Source organism: Podarcis tiliguerta, assembly GCF_965153285.1.
Source record: "Podarcis tiliguerta genome assembly, chromosome: 10".
In the NCBI taxonomy this organism is placed as follows: domain Eukaryota; kingdom Metazoa; phylum Chordata; class Lepidosauria; order Squamata; family Lacertidae; genus Podarcis; species Podarcis tiliguerta.
In genome coordinates this window covers 65963036-65983891 of record NC_139543.1, presented here as the reverse complement: position 1 = coordinate 65983891, position 20856 = coordinate 65963036, and the positions used below count along the sequence as shown (strand labels likewise).

General features: G+C 48.8%; 1 protein-coding gene across 9 annotated transcripts in view; it reads left to right on the top strand.

Annotated features, from left to right (window-relative positions):
- The window catches only part of LOC310659208 (endonuclease domain-containing 1 protein-like), a 149407-nt gene that overhangs the window by 113702 nt on the left and 14849 nt on the right, over positions 1 to 20856 (top strand). For 7 of the 9 annotated variants that reach the window (XM_083402439.1, XM_083402437.1, XM_083402433.1 and 4 more), the window contains one exon: positions 18791 to 19020. The gene's annotated coding sequence lies outside the window, so the exon portion shown is untranslated. Of the gene's footprint in view, positions 1 to 11100; positions 11160 to 18790; positions 19100 to 19476; positions 19964 to 20856 lie in introns of those variants that run through there. The other 2 variants (XR_014502661.1, XM_083402440.1) reach the window with 2 other exon arrangements.

Genomic DNA, 20856 nt, shown 5'->3' with positions numbered 1-20856 from the left:
ATGCCCGTTAAAAACAGCTATCGGATCTGAGAGCCAGGTGCTTGACCACAGATTTAAGCGGCCGGGCGCATGCCTTGGAAAGCAGCAGGCCTCTGTGTAAAACCAGTAAGACACCTAACTGGTTTTATGAGTTCAGTCCGTATAAAACCAATTAGACACCTAACTGGTTTTACTGGTAGATGCTGGGAGTGCGAGAGAGAGAAGGCGATGCAGACTAAACTGCAAACTCTCAGGGGGAAAGATGCTCCTTTTCCTTCCAACAACTTAAGCAGCTTCGTAACCGGCTAAAAATATTTCTGTTCCCCCGAGGCGTCTGGTTATTTTCCTGACAGACACTACCTCAGCACCACGGAGTCAGTATAAACCCACCACCTTCTTTGGCCTTCCTTTGCTGTGGGCGGAAAAGGCGAGCAGGAAAAAATATAGGAAGCCACAGGAATTAAACATGGGACAATTTGCCTGTCTCAGGACGGCATCCCAGTGGCTTAGAGCAGGGATGTCCAACCGGTTGACTGCGATATGGAACTCTGCTGCTCCAGAGAAGCGGAAACGGAGCAATGGATCCAAACTACAAAAAAGAAGATTCCACCTAAACATTAGGAAGAACTTCCTGACAGTAAGAGCTGTTTGACAGTGGAATTTGCTGCCAAGGAGTGTGGTGGAGTCTCCTTCTTTGGAGGTCTTTAAGCAGAGGCTTGACAACCATATGTCAGGAGTGCTCTGATGGTGTTTCCTGCTTGGCAGGGGGTTGGACTCGATGGCCCTTGTGGTCTCTTCCAACTCTATGATTCTATGATCGATAGGTTGATCCCCAATCTGCGACAGTGAAAAGCAATGGAGTGAAAGTCCCCCCCCCCCCTTCTCCATCGATCTTCTACTCCGCTGCGCCAAATTTTGCTGGCAAGTGAGGAAGCGGAATTGTTCCTGCTTCGTCGCCGTTATAGGCGAGAGATTTCCCTCCCTATTAACAACTTTGAGTCTGCCCCCCCCCCCCAACCCCTAAAAAAAGGTCAACAACTTTGGCTTCCCACCTCCCAAAAATGGGTAGTTCTTTATACTGGGATAATAATAATAATATTTTTTCTTTCTACCCCGGCCAGAGCCGGGCTCAGGGCGGCTAACACCAATAAAATTTCAGTAAAAGCATAGTAAGAAAAAAGAAAAAGAAGAATTTAAAATACAGGTTAAAATGCAATCCCAGCCTCTTTTTAAAAGTCAAAGCCATGAGGGGAGGGAAACATAAGGGTCAGACTGAGTCCAAACCACAGGCCAGGTGGAACAGCTCTGTCTTGCAGGCCCTGCGGAAAGATGTCAAGTCCCGCAGGGCCCTAGTCTCTTGTGACACCAGGCCGGAGCCAGAGTTGAAAAGGCCCTGGCTCTGGTTGAAGGTAATCTAACTTCCTTAGGGCCTGGGACCCCTAGGGTGTTTCTATTTATGGACCTTAAGGTTCTCCATGGGGCATAGTGGGAGAGGCGGTCCCGTGGGTACGAGGGCCCTAGGCCGTGAAGGGCTTTAAAGGTCAAAACCAGCACCTTAAATCTGGTAATGAAAGCAACATACAATGCTATACTTGAAAGACTGCCTTATCTCTTATATGCCCAGTAGGTCATTGTGGTCTGCCTCCAAAGACCCCAGAAGCCCACGCCACTGTAACTTGGAGCAGGGCCTTCTGTGTGGCTGCCCCTGTTCTGTGGACTACAACTCCTTTTGAGATACGTACATAATTTTATTTGAACGTCGCCTTTCCACAGTTCAAACCATTCTCAAGGTGGCTTACCACATGGAAAAAATAGCTAGCTACAACATATCAAAAAGTAGCCGTAAACAACAAAACATTAAAGCAAACTGAACGGTTTTTGCAATCACATCAAGTTCTAATAAATTAAAAAATTGTCCAGTAGCACCTTAGAGACCAACTAAGTTTCTTCTGGGCATAAGTTTTCATGTGCATGCACACTTCTTCAGATACACTGAAACAGAAGTCACCAGACCCGTATATATAGGGTCGGGGTGGGGAATAGACTTGAAAGAGAAGTTGCTGAATTACAACTTATTACTAAACTGAAAACTATGGAGAGACCTGGTCTGAATAGAGATATTGGATTTTTGTCTTATTACATATGCTATAGCTATTTCTGGTCATCTGCATACTATCTCTTGCTTTTTCCTGTAGGACTAATTGCAGCCGTTAACAGGTTTACCATACCCATTGAGTCAATCACCCATCTCCTACTACCCTCCTGAGAAAATCCCCACCCCACCTTACCCTCCTCCCACTATAAATAAGGGCCATATATAAATTCAATTAAAAATAAATAAATAAAGATGATGATGATGATGATGTCTGAAACTGTGGGACTGCTATGCATTGCAGGTGCTTGGACCACGACCCTTGAGGTCACTTCCAACTTTACAATTCTATGAAACACAAGACTGGGCAATGCCTGCACAGTTTGTTCTTCTAAGCCAAGAACGTCCAACTCCGAAGAGTTCAACTCTTGGGACGTCTAACTCTCCTGGTATGCCCCGCGGAGGACCTTAAGGTCCCCAAATGACAACATTTTGGAGATCACAAGTCACAAGGTGGTTAGGTTGGTCTCAACTAGGGCCAGGGCCTTTTCAGTAGTGGCCCTGACTTGGTGGAACGCTCTGCCTCATGAGACCAGGGCCCTGCAGGATCTGATTTCCTTCCGCAGTGCCTGTAAGACAGAGTTGTTCCGCCTGGCCTTTGGCTTGGAGCCAATTTGATTCCCTCCCCCTCTTTCTTTTTTCCTTTTTCCTCCGGTGACGAGGCTGCATTTTAAAGTTTTAATGTTGTATTTTAATCTTGATTTTAAGTTGTATTCATTCAACTTGTTTTTATTATTGCTTATTAGCCGCCCTGAGCCCGGCCTTGGCTGGGGAGGGCGGGGTATAAATAAAATTTATTATTATTATTATTAGAATTGCATCTGTGATGACAGTCATATTTTTAAAAAGAAGCACCTCATGTTGGGGTGCCGGGAAGACGGGGGGGGGGGGCATGGAATTACCTTTATACACAACTGCTCTGAAACGCACCTTCTGACGGCTTCATTCTGTGAAATTTGCTTATGTAATTGCCTTTACAAGCAACGAGACAGGCACACCTCTCCCTGCCTGGGAGCTGAATGTGCCTAAATTTAGGACTCCGTCCAACAGATAAATCACTCCCTTTCCATCTAGTCACCCCATCGGCGCATGGCTCCTCTTCCGCTAGCTATTTGCATGTGCAAATGTTGCGCGGAGGTCAGTGGAGTAAAGGGACTTGTGTAAGAACCTCGTGCTCTGCGGTGGAAGGACGGCAGTGAGGTCAGGGCTGTTCTGAGCCGTGTGTTGCCGTTGCGCAGAACAGTTGCGATGACCTCTGTATTTTTATTTTTATTCTTTTTGTGGCTGTCAGCTAGTTAAAAGAAATCTGAATTGATCACAGGAGCCTTGCATCGATACAACACATGTTTATTCGGCAGTCAGTCCTGTCTTGTTCCAAGAAGAATTTGGCTTAGGGTTGCTGCATTCGTCGACTGATGAATCTGCACAGGTTTTGCATATGGGGGGGATTTCTTGTAATAATGGAATACTGAGTGATATAGTTCAGCCTTTCTCAACCTGTGGGTCCCCAGATGTTGTTGAACTACAACTCCCATCACCCCTAGCTAGCAAGGCCAGAGCTCAGGGATGATGGGAGTTGTAGTCCAACAGCATCTGGGGACCCACAGGTTGAGAACCACGGATAGTTTCTGTAAAATATGCAGGGATTTATGATATGCAAAGTGAACCATAGAAAGAGAAGAAGGGAAGCCACTGATATTTTAAGGATGTAAAAATGAGTGCTATAAATTGTAAAACAAAAAACGTAACGAAAATTACCGTATTTTCCGCTCTATAAGACGCACCAGACCACAAGATGCGCCTAGTTTTTGGGGGAGGAAAACAAGGAAAAAAATATTCTGAATCTCAGAAGCCAGAAGAGCAAGAGGGATCACTGTGCAGTGAAAGCAGCAATCCCTCTTGCTGTTCTGGCTTCTGGGATAGCTGCGCAGCCTGCATTTGCTCCATAAGACGCACACACATTTCCCCTTACTTTTTAGGAGGGAAAAAGTGAGTCTTATAGAGCAAAAAATATGGTATATACTATAAGAAAAAAAAACATTTCTACAGGAGAAAGTGTGCTGTGCGATTCAGACGATGATTGCATCTGTTATAAAAAGAGAGCTATGGCTAGCTCATTGGACTTCTGGCATAGTGAAGTGATTCAAAGGTTGTGGGTTCGAGTCCCGCAGAGTTGCATGTTTCTTAAGTCAATAGAGGTAGCTTAGTCAGTAGAGCATGAGACTCTTAACGTCTTAACCTCGTGGGTTCCAGGCCCATGATGGGCAAAAGATTCCTGCATTGCAGGGGTTGGACTCAATGACCCTCGTAGTCACTCCCAACTCTGCAAGACTTTGATTCTAAAGTAGTGCATAGTGGGACTATGGAACTCCCTCCCACATGAGGCACCACATTGGATGGCTTTAGAAGAGGATTAGGCTAGTTTAAGGAGAAGGAGAGGGCTATCAAAGACTCGTAGCCATGATGGCCGTGATACACTTGGAGAGAGCAATCCTTCTGAATACCAATGAGGGGAGAGGGAGCTTTTGTTTGGGGCAAACTTGCTGGTTTTTCACATCTCTAGCTGGCCACTGTGGGAACACGATACTCGGCTAGATGGGCCTGTGGCCTGATCCAGTAAAGGGAAAAGGTAAAGGATCCCTGAACGGTTGTTGTTGTTGTTTAGTCGTTTAGTTGTGTCCAACTCTTTGTGACCTCCTGGACCAGAGCACGCCAGGCACTCCTGTCTTCCACTGCCTCCCGCAGTTTGGTCAAATTCATGCTGGCAGCTTCGAGGACACTGTCCAACCATCTCATCCTCTGTCGTCCCCTTCTCCTTGTGCCTTCAATCTTTCCCAACATCAGGGTCTTTTCCAGGGAGTCTTCTCTTCTCATGAGGAGTATTGGAGCCTCAGCTTCAGGATCTGTCCTTCCAGTGAGCACTCAAGGCTGATTTCCTTCAGAATGGGGAGGTTTGATCTTCTTGCAGTCCATGGGACTCTCAACCCAGGACGGTTAAGTCCAGTCAAAGGCACTCATCTCGCTTTCAGGCCGAGAGAGCCGACGTTTGTCCCCAGACAGCTTTCCGGGTCATGTGGCCAGCAGGACTAAACCGCTTTTGGTGCAACATAACACCGTGACGGAAGCCAGAGTGCATGGAAACACTGTTTACCTTCCTACCACAGTGGTACCTATTTATCTACTTGCACTGGCGTGCTTTTGAACTGCTAGGTTGGCAGGAGCTGGGACAGAGCAACGGGAGAGCTCACTCCGTTGTGGGGATTTGAACCTCCAGCCTTCTGATCGGCAAGCCCAAGAGGCTCTTCTGACCGCAAGAGCTCTTCCAACATTGGAACGGGCTCCCTCAGTAAGTGGTGGATTCTGCTTGGAGGCCTTTCAGCTGATTGGGTGACCATCTGTCATGGATGTTTTAGCTGAGATTGGACTAGATTCTGTGATCCTATACCTGGAGTTGCCGGGGATCAAACCGGAAACCTTCTGCACGCAGGAGCTTCTGCCACTGAGCCTTTAGAAGCCCTTAGAAGCAGCAGCAGGTTTTCTGGAAGAAGGCAAGTTTTCTCAAGGTTGCTTCTCACCTCCCTAGCCGGCGCGTACGCAATCCACAGGCAGGATGAATCGCACGAGAATGACTTTTGAGGAAGCTCTGTAGCCTGTTGCTTCATTCCTTGGGTTCATGTGCTTGCCCGCAGCCTGGTCTAGATGTTTGTGAAGAAGGGCTGACCAGGGGCATCTTACCCATAGAGGCTGAAGGCGCAGGGCGCCAGGGCGCCAAGTTCTGGAGGGCACCAGGGAAGAGGTGGAGGCTCTTCTCCGCCAGAGGAGCCGCCCTCCAGCCGCTGCCCGCCTCCTCCAGCCCTGCGGCAGTGCCGTCCTCCCTAAAAAACTCTGGGAAGCGGGGAGGGAGCTTTGCACCACAGCGCCAGATATGCTTAAGACGGCAGCAGGAAGGTAGACAGCGTTTCTGTGTGCTGCTCTGGTTCGCCAGAAGCGGCTTAGTCATGCTGGCCACATGACCCGGAAGCCGTCTGCAGACAAACGCCGGCTCCCTTGGCCTATAGAGTGAGATGAGCGCTGCAACCCCAGAGTCGGTCACGGCTGGACCTAATGGCCAGGGGTCCCTATACCTTTACTTTAAGCCCTAAGGCTGGGACCTTTACCTCTGCAAGCCCTTATGCTCAGCTACTTTTTCGTCAGTCTCACGTGCCCAGACCCACACATAGCACAGGAGGGAGGCGCAACTGGATGTGCAGGTCTGAAAATGGCAAGTGGGGGGAAAGATTTTGAATTCACCTACCGCCACCTGCTGCTGCTTAGCTTCAAAACACTTCAGAAGCACCTGCTCGGTGGAAGTCTTTCCTTGCAGATCGTGGCCTAAGAAGAATAGCTGAGCTGGCCTCCTGCTTTCCCTGCTCTGTACGTAGAAGTAGTTAGCACAGGAGGGAATCCAGAGGAGAAACGATCTGGGTTGTTGCCAATGCAGATTTTGCATTTAACGTGGAGTTTACCTGGAGGAGGACGACTGCCTGCTGAGAGCCTGAAGGACCTTGCCCTTGCCTCTTTCCACATGGCTTGGGGTGGGCGGCTTGACAGGCTTCACAAGGACTGCAGCTGTATATAAATGGTTTTTCGTTTTTATCTGTGTTGTTTGAAATGAGACCATCTTGGCTGTGAGCCCTGGAAGACCTGCCGCCCGCCATTCTGGCCCTTTCCCATCTGGCCTGGGAGAGTGGAGTGCGGACTGACTCCAGCTACAAAAGCTGAAGCTGTTGAACGGATTCTTGGGCTGGAGTATTGTTTACGGAGGGTGTTGAGAGGGCTATTGCTGTTATTGATATTACAGTGGTACCTCTGGTTGTGAACAGGATCCGTTCCGGAGGCCCGTTCGCAACATGGAAAGAACGCAACCCGCAGCGGCGCGACTGCTCATGCGCAGGTTGCGACCCGCCGCTTCTGTGCATGCGCGTGATGTCATTTGTGCATCTGCGCATGCATGAGCGGCGAAACCCAGAAGTAACCCTTTCCGGTACTTCTGGGTTGCCGCGGGACACAACCTGAAAGAACGTAACATGAAGCGGATGTAACATGAGGTATGACTGTATTGTTGTATCTTTAGTTTTAGATCTTACGATTTACTTGGAAATGGTTTCCATTTGGTTGTGTGCTTTTTGATGTGTTTTATTTATTGTTTATGACTTCTGTTATGTTTGTAATTGTGTAAATCTTGTCTTGTTGTAAGCCGCCTTGAACGTAGTTTCAAATGATGATGATGATGATGAAGGCCAGCTGAGCTTTCAGTGACAGTGATGAATCCAGGAGCTGCGGCCCAGGAAAGGGAAACCCCACCCAGGACAGACCACCTCCCAGACATGAGAACATGGGAGACATAATTTTTTAAGCAGAGGTTGGATGGCCATCTGTCTTGGACTCTTTAATTGAGATTCCTGCATTGCAGGGGGTTGGACTAGATGACCCTCGGGTCCCTTCTAGCTCTACAATTCCATGATAACACCCCTGACTTTTCAAGATTCAGCGTCTGAATTTTCAGCTTTTTCAGGATTCAGCTTCTGTTTATTAAGTCATGCCCAACCAATGTTAGAAGCTCATATATACCTATATACCTACCTATATATATATCTAATTGCCAAACATCACCTTAAACCTTGGTTACGGTCACCACAATAGAATGTTTTAGGTGCTGTTTTCTTTTATTTCGCAATGGAATTTATTTTTATTTCTTATTACCGTTCATTGCATTTAGGGCTGCCCCACATCCGGAATTTCCCGGACGTATCCAGCATTCACCCGTCGGAAATAGTGTCCGGGCAGAATTTCCGAAAATCGGTAAAAATGTCCTGGAAAGCCCGAGCGTATGGCAACCCGTGTCGAAAGCGTTGGAAGTTTTGGCGAATTTCCTGAAAACTAGCTCAAAAAATTTAAGCATCAATCAAACAGTTCCAGAATAAAACAAATTCAGGCTTCAAGGAAAATATTTCAGATCCTTCTCTAAGTGGAAACCTGACGTCCAGAGATCTCCCCATGGTTGCAATCGGATCCTTGCCAGTTGCAAAATGCTTTTGGGGTATGTGTGAGTTCCTTATCTTTCTCCTCTGCCTGCCCCCAACACAATTCCTCCTCCCTTTTCTCCAGCTGCCTCTGAAGGGCAGCTTTCGCAACCGGCAGGGACGAGGGACCTCATCCTTGCCTGTTACCCATTTTTGACATCTCGTCTGTGGGCAGCCAGCCTTCCTGCTCCAAGTCATACTGCCTGTCTTGTGACTCGAGCATTCATTCCTGGAAGCGTCTGTCAAAACCTCCCAGCTTCCTCTTCTCCCCCCCTCGGTGCAACACCCGTCCTTTCCTAGAGCACAGTGTTTCCCACAATGCTAAGCGAATTGTGTGCCTGCAGTAATGTGGAGTTTAGAAGTCGGCATCATTATGGCAAACGGTGTTGCACAGAGCAGTGTTCCCCAACCTTGGGCCTCCAGCTGCTTTTGGACTACAACTCCCATCATCCCTCACTAGCAAGACCAGTGGTCAAGGATGATGGGAATTGTAGTCCAAAAACAGCTGGAGGCCCAAGGTTGGGGAACACTGGCATAGAGGACTCTGGCAGTGCTGGTACATCTGTGAAACATCCCTCTGCTGGAGGTTCTCCAGAGTCCCAACTAAAGCTTATTTTCCAATGAACTTAAGGGCACAAGAAAAAAACCGGCTGCTGGATCACACTAAAGGTCCAGTTAGCCCGTCAACCTGTTCTCACAGCAGCCGAGCAGACGCATAAAAGTGCCTGGCTTAAAACCGTCTATCAAAAACTTCATTCTTGTGTCCTATCCCCACAACACCTACTCACTATGGGCCCCACTAAAGCAAACAGTCTAATTGGTCAACGTCTAAAAAGATATCGAGCATCGGAACAACCTGGCCACTATAAGGAAATCCTGCCCTTGGTATATTCATTTTCCACCTCTCCATTTTGATTCTCTGGCCCCATATCTGCATAAACTTATTGTCCCAAAATACGGACGTGCTTTTATACTTGCAAGACTGGATGTTTTGCCATCTGAGGTACTTGACTCCAAAAGGTCCCGCCTGAGAAACGTCTTTGCCCCTGTGGAGATGGTAGCACCAAAACAGCGGCACATGCCCTCCTGCCCTGTGCGCTCTACAAAGACCTGAGGAACGAGATCATCGCCCCACTCGTACTAACCATCCCAGGGCGCTCAACCACTGCCACAATGTCCTTTCATCTATCAGATCAAAATGAGCAGATAACAGCAGAGGTTGCTAGGTTCATAGCAGGGGCAATCAGAATAAGGGCCACTAACTGACAACTGATTCAGGACTTTAAATTGTGCTTTTATATCAAATTTCCTTTTCTGCGTATACTGTGATGTTTTACTGTTGCTATGGCCATTGGCTAATGCGAATAAAGTTTATCTATCAGCCGAGCAGATTCCCATGGGAAGCCTGCGATCAGGACCTGGGTGCATTGCCCAGCAACTTGCATTCAGAGGCAAAACCGCCCCATTTTTCGGTCTCCAGTGATGTGCTAAGTCACTGTCCCATCAGCACTTCTACTTACGTAATGGGGAAGGCAGCATCCCTCCTTTATATGCACTGGGTGTGCTGTGAGTTTGTCAGAATTCTGCACACCGTTGTGTTAATGGCGGTTGCAGGTGGCGGAATAATCCTTCACACACACAATAATCCATTTGCAGGTGGAGGAATAATCCTTCACACACACAAAATCCTGTTTATAGGAAGGTGGCATGACGGGGAGAAGGACCCTGCGTCAGTTGTCTCCCCAATGGGCTAGTCTTTCAAGTAAGGTAAAGGTAAAGGGACCCCTGACCATTAGGTCCAGCCGTGGCCGACTCTGGGGTTACGGCGCTCATCTTGCTTTATTGGCCGAGGGAGCTGGCGTACAGCTTCCGGGTCATGGGGCCAGCATGACTAAGCCACTTCTGGCAAACCAGAGCAGCACACGGAAACGCCGTTTACCTTCCCGCTGGAGCAGTACCTATTTATCTACTTGCACTTTGACGTGCATTCAAACTGCTAGGTTGGCAGGAGCAGGGACCGAGCAACGAGAGCTCACCCCATCGCGGGGATTCAAACCGCCAACCTTCTGATCGGCAAGCCCTAGGCTCTGTGGTTTAATCCACAGCGCCACCCGCGTCCCTATAGTTTTTCAAGTACAAAGATGGTTTTCAAGTCACTGGGGTAGTGGGACACAGCATGCAAAACTGCAGCCCCCTCTGGTGGAGATAAGAATTGTACAATCTGGGGTAGGGTGAGAACTGCACCCCATAATTCATTGTAGCCCAGTCACTTTTTCATAGAATTGTCCAGCCCTCTGCAATGCAGGAACCTTTTGCCCAACATGTTGCCTCGAACGCACAACTCTTGTCTCATGCTCTTCCATCTGAGTTTTCCCAGGAATTTTGCTTTCGTTCTTGAGAATTCAGTGTGCGCAGTACAGTACAGAAGTTTAGCACATGCTAACTTAGTTTCGCTCACTGGAAGGACAGATCCTGAAGCTGAGGCTCCAATACTTTGGCCACCTCATGAGAAGGGAAGACTCCCTGGAAAAGACCCTGATGCTGGGAAAGATGGAGGGCACAAGGAGAAGGGGACGACAGAGGACGAGATGGTTGGACAGTGTTCTCGAAGCTACAAACATGAGTCTGACCAAACTGCAGGAGGCAGTGGAAGACAGGAATGCCTGGCGTGCTCTGGTCCATGGGGTCACGAAGAGTCGGACACGACTGAACGACTAAACAACAACAACTTAGTTTCCCCCTTCCCGTTTGCCCACGATGTATTCCAGGAGGAGATCAAAAATCCCTGTGCTTTTTTAAAAAAACAACAACAACTGTGACCTGCACAAATTATGCAGATTGCAATTATATTTGCACATTTCTGCATTTTTACTACCTTGCATAATTTGTTCCGTTCCAGCTAATCATTGGGAATCTGTCCTGGGCTTCGTTGGCTGGAAAGTTATTCCCTGGCTCCCGAGATCCCAGTAAGCGTTGCTTGCATGCTCTTCTCAAGCTTGATGGCTAGAAACTTGAGCTTTTTAAAACCTCAAATGAAAACAAAAGGGAGCCGAGGCTGCTGGGGAGCTGTGTTCTGCTGCCAGCACCATGTTCTCCGGCTTCTCTGTGCTTCCGAGGCATTGGCATCCTTGCCCTAGAGAGACCTGCCTTTGTACGGGAGGTGTGGACTGGCATGTCCGCTAACCGTGCCCAGCCGTTTCTGAATGCTGCTGGCAGCGGAGACACGGCCCCTCCAATTAGCAAACCCTCGCCCATGCTCTCCCTCCCGAGAACATCCCCGCGCACGGCTCCTGGGCCTTTCAGAGCTCCGGTGCTAATTATGCACCTCTTAGAAATAGCAAGGGGTCTCAAAAGCCTCTGCTGTCAAGCCTTCACCGCCATTGATCGGAAGCACTTCACTCTGGCGTTTTGTGCATCAGGGCTCAATTCAGCATCAAAGCCCCTCGGAGCAGCCCCGGACGCACGGAGGACGGGGGCCCTTTTGTTTGTTCCGGAGAGACCTGTGTGGTTCAGTGAGCTCGGATGGTTTTTAATGGGCCTTCTCATCGCTCGTTGCCAACTGGGCTGGGTTCAAAGCGGGCTTGTCTGTTTTCCACCAACGGGCAGGTTTCAGGCAACGCAGATTGGCAAAGTGCAAAGGGCCCATTGCAGGACGTGTGTGTGTGTGTGTGTGTGTGTGTGTGTGTGTGTGTTAGACCCTCCGGGGGTCTTTGGCTTGCGCAACCGTAGTTTGGATTCATGCATAGCAAGGGAATGAGCACTGCTGTGGTGCAGGTGGAGCTGTTCAAGGGAGCTTGTTTTATAGTTATGTGCTGCCCACACTTTGGTAGAAGATAGAATCACAGTTGGCAGGGACCCGGAGAGCCATCCATTCCAAGCCTTCAGTGCAAGAATCTCAACTAAAGCATCCATAACAGAAGCCATCCAACCTCTGCTTAAAAATCTCCAAATAGGAGAGTCCAAAACAGGGGTCAGCAACCAAAGGCCCATGGGTCACAAGCAGCCCATGGGGGGTCGTTTAACCGGCCCATGGACCCCCAGCTCAGTTGGCTCCCTTGCGCTGCGCTAAACCGGCACGGAGCAGAGCAGGGGCCGCCTTCTGCGACGCTGGCCGGCTTCCCATTGGCTGCAGGAAGCTCTATAGTACAGTGGTACCTCGGGTTAAGTACTTAATTCGTTCCAGAGGTTCGTTCTTAACCTGAAACTGTTCTTAACCTGAAGCACCACTTCAGCTAATGGGACCTCCTGCTGCCGCTGCGCCGCCGGAGCATGGTTTCTGTTCTCATCCTGAAGCAAAGTTCTTAACCTGAAGCACTATTTCTGGGTTAGCTGAGTCTGTAACCTGAAGCGTATGTAACCTGAGGTACCACTGTAGTTACCTCTGCAAAGCAATTTTTTGAACAGAATGTGGAGTAGCCCCAAATAAGCAGAGGATTTTAGGTATACTAAGAAAAACAGGCCATAATATCATGCAAAAATGAACAAAAATTTAGTTGGAGGGAGAGGCAAGAAATGGGACCGCAGACCCCCTGGGTGCGTTTCATGGACCCCTAATTGGGAACCACTACCCTACAGCTGGGACGCGGGTGGCTCTGTGGGTTAAACCACAGAGCCTAGCACTTGCCGATCAGAAGGTCGGCGGTTCGAATCCCCGCGACGGGGTGAGCTCCCGTTGCTCGGTCCCAGCTCCTGCCAACCTAGCAGGGACCGAGAAAGCACGTCAAAGTGCAAGTAGATAAAGAGGTACCGCTCCGGCGGGAAGGTAAACGGCATTTCCGTGCGCTGCTCTGGTTCGCCAGAGGCAGCTTCGTCATGCTGGCCACATGACCCGGAAGCTGTATGCCGGCTCCCTTGGCCAATAAAGCGAGATGAGCGCCGCAACCCCAGAGTCGGCCACGACTGGACCTAATGGTCAGGGCTCCCTTTACCTTTACCTTACCCTACAGCTTGTGAGAGCACTGGAACAAGGAATGAAGACCAGGCGCCTCTCTTATTCCTACTGTGCCCCCCCCCCCTGCATTTGATGTACGCAGAGGAGGGAGGGGAGACCTGAACCCCCCCTGAACCCCCCTTTCATGCACTTAGGGGTCAGCTTCAAGCTGTTCCTTAAATCTAGAGCCCAAGGGTTTTCCTCAAGAGGACAGGCCTTTGGATTTGGGCGAGGAAGGTGGAAACACGAGCTGCTCCGGCACCAGCCGGGAACGCCGGCCAAACAAAACGAGTGCCGAAGGATTTCCAAGAGAACCGAGCCGCGTTATGAGCAAAGTACATGCTGTTCTTGCTGGGCCGTCTGCTGTTACGTCACTCTGATTGCTAGTGCTTTGGAAGGCTTAAATTTGGGCACAAAATGGGGGCGGGGGGACACACACAAAAACAAGGATGCAAAGGAAGGGCGTGTCCGTGTGGATTTTCTGCTGAACAATTTGTTTTGTTTTTACAATTCTTTAGTTTGGGTTTTGTATATATATATATATCTAAAACCGAGGGAGAAATTATTCATGCCTCATCATGCTCTGTCTCCAGAACTGTGCCAGATTTATGCGCTGGCAAGGGAAGGAGGAAGTTTCCTTTGGAAATTACATTTGCCCTGAATTCCATAACCAAACCAGATGGATCCTGCGGCTCCCAGGCAGTTCGGAGCAGAGGAAGCGGCCTTAGACTGACTCAAGAACTATTGGTCCACCTACCGTATTTTTTGCTCTATAAAACTCACTTTTCCCCTCCTAAAAAGTAAGGGGAAATGTGTGTGCGTCTTATGAAGCGAATGCAGGCTGCGCAGCTATCCCAGAAGCCAGAACAGTAAGAGGGATCGCTGCTTTCACTGCGCAGCGATCCCTCTTGCTGTTCTGGCTTCTGAGATTCAGAATAATTTTTTTCTTGTTTTCCTCCTCCAAAAACTAGGTGCGTCTTGTGGTCTGGTGCGTCTTATAGAGCGAAAAATACGGTAGGTTAGGACTGTCTGCTCGGACAGGCCGCAGCTCTCCAGGGTTTTTGCAGGGCACTTTCTGGAAATTGAATCTGCTTGCAAGACGGGTGGGCCTTAGAGACCCCTCTGCTTGCTGGCGGAAGCGAGGACGGAGTGACAGAAAGCTCTGTCCCCAGAACTCCCATTCCAGGGAGGCTCGCTGTTTTTGTTTGGGTGCCTGGTGAAGAAGACCTTATCATTCACCTAGGTCAGTTCCGGGGACCGTTTGACTCTCTAGATATTGCTGAACTACAACTCCCATCAGCCCCAGCAAGCATGGCCAGTGGCCAGGGTTGATTGGGTTGTATTTCAGCAAAATCCAGAGGGCCAAAGATCCCCACACCTAGTGCAGGCCTCTTAGATCTGATGTTTTGACTCCCAATTCCTAGTTGCCAGTTAGTATGCCCAGTGGTCCAAAATAATATATATACTGTGGTACCTCGGGTTACATACACTTCAGGTTACAGATGCTTCAGGTTACAGACTCCGCTAACCCAGAAATATTACCTCGGGTTAAGAACTTTGCTTCAGGATGAGAACAGAAATCGCGCGGCGGCAGCAGGAGGCCCCATTAGCTAAAGTGGTGCTTCAGGTTAAGAACAGTTTCAGGTTAAGAACGGACCTCCAGAATGAAATAAGTTCTTAACCTGAGGTACCAGTGTGTGTGTGTGTGTGTGTGTGCCTTTCTTTTCTTTTCTGCAGGAAAAATGGTCCAAAATTATTATTTTCTAAAACAGGCACCCGCAAACTCGGCCCTCCAGCTGTTTTGGGACTATAGCTCCCATCATCCCTAGCTAACAGGACCAGTGGTCAGGGATGATGGGAATTGTAGTCCCAAAACAACTGGAGGGCCAAGTTTGGGGGTGCCTGTTCTAAAAAAAAAGCCTTTCTTTCTTTGGAAAAGACCCAAACCTAACTGTCCATGGCTATATATACAGTGGTACCTCTGCTTATGAACTTAATTCATTCCAGAGGTCCGTTCTTAACCTGAAACCATTCTTAACCTGAGGTACCACTTTAGCTAATGGGGCCTCCCGCTACTGCCGCCACTGTGCAATTTCTGTTCTCATCCTGAGGTAAAGTTCTTAACCCGAGGTACTACTTCCGGGTTAGCAGAGTCTGTAACCCGAAGTGTTTGTAACCCAAAGTGCCACCATAAATCATTATGACTCTCCTTCTCTTTATTATTAATTTACGTTCTTTATGCAAAAAGTCTCAGGTCAACTAAAACAAGATAACCTATGAGCGGAGAAAATCAGTTCAAAGCTAGGGAATTCAAAATGGCGCACATTATGAAATTTGCAAAGTGCTCCTCCGACAGCACATCACCTTGTACATTTCTCTCTCTTGCCTCTCTGTTTTCACGTGTTTCCGTCAGCAATCCTGTACCTGCGATTTTTTTTTACATTTCCCAGCAAGTTCCTTTAGTCTTCCCACTTGCAACTCTGGGCTTGAGGCACCCAAACGGGATTAAGAGCAGATGAGTCCCTGGAACGCCGGCGTAGCCGATTCTCTGTCGCTCTAAATCCTCGCCAGGGGCCTCCTCTGTCTCCACAATGCCACCAAACGTGCGTGAAAAAAATCTCCTCCTTTTACATACTGCTTGTGACATCTTTGGGTGCTTTCGAAGTGCAGCGGAAACAAAGCAAAAAAAAATTATGTATGATTTATCAATGAGGGACAAGAAGCCAAATCAAAACACGCAGTGAGAAAACCTCTCTCTATTTCTCTTTGTTTCTCTTTGAGCTAGAAATGGGGGGAAAAACCTGGCTTCATTTCACACTAGAGAAGTCTTTCAAGGCAAAGGATTTCTTCTTGATGCTCCCCCCCCCCCAGCACCAAATGAAGGATGTTCCTGGAAAGGGGGCGGCAAGGGGGGGGGTGCCTCCAGTTTATTAAATTAGATGAAATCATCAAGTTTCCAGCAGAAGTTACTGGTCAGCACGTACAGGGAGAAGACTGTTGCCCTAAATGGTGGAAAACCTGGATCGGTTTCTGTGCAATAGAACACAAGCTTGTATCACATAATCTCTCCCAATGCTAATCAAATATTTCAGGCTCATCCTCCCCAACAAAAGCTCAACAATTCTGGTCAATCCAGTGGGTAAGATCACTGCCAGTTGAACAGAGGGATGTTGCAAAAGCAGTTGTCTTTTTGAGAGCCTTGTAGGAGGGCCAGAGTAGCAATTGCTTCCTTTCTGTAAGGAAGCGTTGGGAAAAAGTCCTGCCAAGAGAACATAGGAAAAAGGTATAAGGAGGAATGGAGGACTTTGGGAGCAAGGATACTGGTCTCGATGGAACTTGCTTGCTTGGAAATGTTTTCCACCACTGTCCCGGAGCTCACCAGAGATCGAACCCAGGACTTTTGACATGCAAATGACGCATTGTAGGAATGGCCATTCCTCGAACTCTCTTTTGTGCAAAACTGATATTGCACTCTTTTGTGCAAAACTGATATGTGCAAAACTGATATTGCACAGTTGGAATTTCTGTTTTCTGGGGCCGGGGGTGGGGGGAATCGCCTACTGTCATAAGGACTAGACTCTTGGCTTTTCTTTAAAAAGTGCAACTAAGGCCAGCGAAAGGCTGTTGTTATTCATGGGCCGGTCCGTCTGCTGTGGGCGCATCATTCCATGAGGACATGTTGCATTATATTTCATTTCTCCTTCCTGCAAACCCCCGGACGGTCTCTCCCGCATATGCATTGGGCGTGTTTATTTAAAGAAAGTGTCTCTCGCGCACAGGGCTGTGTCACTGCACACTTTAATTGGTATCTTTCGTTTATCCGCCTCCGAGCTGGATAATCCGTCAAAGCACTTGACTAATTTTAATTGGCAAAGGGAGCGGGAGAAAGAAAAAGTTGATAGGAGGGTCTGCAAGCTTTGGAACACACCGGCTTGGTTTCTTTGAAGTTGTTTCGGTTTCTCTGTGCTACTGTTAGGGGGAGAACGTTGCATCTTTGATATATCCTTTCTGTTCCCTCCTAGGAGGAGGAGCAGCTTTTGCTTGTTAAAAACGATGAATTATGCTTCCTGCGGTATCTCAAGAACTCACCTGTATGGAGGTTTTTCATTCATGTTCATCCAGCCAGCTTAAAGGCAAATGTTTAAACAATTGGCAACTCTTTGCTGGCGTCCCTGTAACACTTTGGCACTGAAATTTAATCCCACCCTGGCATGATAACATTATCAGATGTTCAGGGAAGTTGTTTTGGAGAGGTTCGCAAGGCACAGGACTCCAAACTAGGGACTCCGCCAGCCAGACTCAGGGGCATTGCTGTTTACGTTGCTCTGCTAATTTGCCACCAGAGGGCGCTGCTGGCCATCTCCCTGCACCTCAGCGCCCTACGGTGGCCAGAGGGTAGTATTGCAGCTTCCAGCTCAGCAAGGACCAGCAGTACAATTACGTGGACTTGTGAGGTGGCAGGCTCTCCTTCCTTGGAGGTATTTAACCCGGTGTCAGACCCGGTGGCGCTGTGGGTTAAACCACAGAGCCTAGGGCTTGCCGATCAGAAGGTTGGCGGTTCGAATTCCCGCAACGGGGTGCGCTCCCGTTGCTCGGTCCCAGCTCCTATCAACCTAGCAGTTCAAAAGCACGTCAAAGTGCAAGTAGATAATTAAGAGATATAATGTGCAATATAAATGTAAGAAATGTGAGACGTAGTGAGAGTATGGAGAATTCTCAGATAGGCTGATGGAAGTCAAAAAAGATGTTTATGTCAAAACAAATGTTAAATTTGGAAAAAATGTTTATTGGAAAGTGAATAAAAATTATTTATAAAAAAAAAAACAAAGTGCAAGTAGATAAATAGGTACTGCTCCAGTGGGAAGGTAAATGGCATTTCCGTGCGCTGCTCTGGTTCACCAGAAGCGGCTTAGTCATGCTGGCCACATGACCCGGAAGCTGTACGCCGGGTCCCTCGGCCAATAAAGCGAGATGAGCGCCATAACCCCAGAGTTGGTCATGACTGGACCTAATGGTCAGGGGTACCTTTACCTTTACCTTTACCAGGTAGCCATTTGTCATGTATGATCTAGCTGAGATTCTGGCATTGCAGAGGGCTAGACTAGATGCCTCTTGGGATCCCTTCCAACTCTACGATATGAGGGCATGATGGATCCCCAGAGAATGCTTCCATTTCCTCCTTTCCCTTTTGGAAAGCCGCATGTAGGGAAAGAGATCGGCTGGAGACAGTCTCAGCCGAGACATTCCTGCTGTTTTGGGAATTATGCAAGGGCGTCCGGAGGCTCAATGGAAGGAAGCCGCTTTGGCCTTTGGAAACAGAATTGCCAGCCGTCATAAGGAAACAGGAGGAGCCTGCAGGATCAGGCCCGCAGGCAGGATTCGAGCAGAAGAAACCTCTCCCCTCCTGCCGTTTCCAGCAACTGGCATTTCTGCCTCTGAATGTGGAAGCATAGCGCAGTCCTTGTGGCCAGGAGCCATCGGTAGCCCTCTCCTTTGTCCAATCCTCTTCTTAAAGACGCTGATTCCTTTCTTCCCCCTTCTGTTCCTTCCCTCCCTCTTTCCTCGCTTGAATTAAAAAATGAGGGTGAATTAAAAGCAATGAACGCTGAGGGCTGGAATGTTACTGGCATCGTTTTAATACTAACAGTAATCCCTTTTTATTTTAAGGTGCAGATGTTCGCCTCGTGAGGATGCCGTGTGCCAAAAGAAGCAACGCTGCAAAGAAGCCAGCTGCTACCGAGAAAGATGTGGGGGGTTTTTTTTCCTTCTTGGGGATCTTCTGCGCAGGATTCATTTCAGGAGGCAGCGGTGGTTGACTGGTCACAGCAGCCCTTGCCAAGCAGACACACTCCGGATGTTTGGACTCCAGTTCATGTCAGCCCCAGCCGGGAAGGCAGGTTGGCAAAAGCTGTGTGATTAGGGTGTTGAAGAGACCCTGAATTTGGGTGTGAGTAGGGGGAGAGAGAGGGGACGCGGGTGGCGCTGTGGGTTAAAGCCTCAGTGCCTAGGGCTTGCCGATCGAAAGGTCGGCGGTTCGAATCCCCGCGGCGGGGTGCGCTCCCGTTGCTCGGTCCCAGCGCCTGCCAACCTAGCAGTTCGAAAGCACCCCTGGGTGCAAGTAGATAAATAGGGACCGCTTACTAGCGGGAAGGTAAACGGCGTTTCCGTGTGCGGCTCTGGCTCGCCAGAGCAGCGATGTCACGCTGGCCACGTGACCCGGAAGTGTCTTCGGACAGCGCTGGCCCTTGGCCTCTTTGAGTGAGATGGGCGCACAACCCTAGAGTCTGTCAAGACTGGCCCGTACGGGCAGGGGTACCTTTACCTTTACCTTAGGGGAGAGAGAGAGGATGTAGACTGTGGTTCAGGGGGAAACTTGGCTGAGGACTAGGAAACGGCAGGCTGATACTCCAAGGATTTGGCCTTCGACCTGCGAAGCAGGAAGAAGAATGCAAACTTGGGGGCTTCTCTTGAACTTGGTTGGATGACTTAATGGACTCAGAGAACTGTAGAGTTGGATGGGACCCCGAGAGTCATCTAGTCTAACCCCCCCCCCAATGCAGGAATCACAACTAAATACAGTGGTACCTCAGGTTAAGTACTTAATTTGTTGTGGAGGTCTGTTCTTAACCTGAAACTGTTCTTAACCTGAAGCACTTCTTTAGCTAATGGGGCCTCCTGGCACCACCGGAGCACGATTTCTGTTCTCATCCTGAAGCAAAGCTCTTAACCTGAAGCACTATTTCTGGGTTAGTGGAGTCTTTAACCTGAAGCGTATGTAACCTGAGGTACCACTGTAATCCCTGACAGGTGGCCATTCAGAACCTCTGTTTTAAAATCTGATCCGCTCGTTTGTTTTGATGTAGGAATCGCTTCGGTTGAACCATCCCAAAGCAATTTTAACACTACGGAACGTATTTGAAAACAGTTTCAGAGCCAGTACAGTGGTACCTCAGGTTAAGAACTTAATTTCTTCCAGAGGTCCGTTCTTAACCTGAAACTGTTCTTAACCTGAGGTACCACTTTAGCTAATGGGGCCTCCCACACGATTTCTGTTCTCATCCTGAAGCAAAGTTCTTAACCCGAGGTGCTATTTCTGGGTTAGCAGAGTCTGTAACCTGAAGCGTCTGTAACCTGAGGTACCACTGTATAGAAACAGACTGAGGTAAGAATCTCCATTTTAAAAGCTGGAGATCACAGGCATTATAGTCTATCAAGGGGCAATTGTGGCTCGTCGGCCTGGGAAAGTCGCCCATCTAGGAGAAGGAACACTCTGATTCTAAACCTCTGCTGCCTTGTGGGGTATCTTTGGGAGAAGACAAGGCTAAAGGGGGGGGGGACGACCTACACAACTCCGAAGTGGAATCCCTAAGACGGTCGGATGGCGCCCTGTATGCTTCCTTCCAGCAATTTCTGCTGCCAAGTTGGTGCTAAACGTCTTTGCTCTGCTTTCCTTTGGACCAGCGAGGCTGAGAGAGGAGCGTCTTTTCATCTGGGTAGCCCAGGACCTCCACATACACTGCCCAGGTTGGCGCCCCAGGAAGGTCACTTTGGCACTGCTAATGCCGCGGTTTGGCTTGACCCCCAGAGCTTAACTCCATTGCCTCTCAAGACAGATGGATGCTAATAAGTCCGTCAACATCTGGAGGGCCAAAGGCTTCTCCCTTCCCCAGTGTAGCGCAGAGGTTGCACAGATGTTGCAGGAGACCGCCCTGCAATCTGCAAACCACATTTCC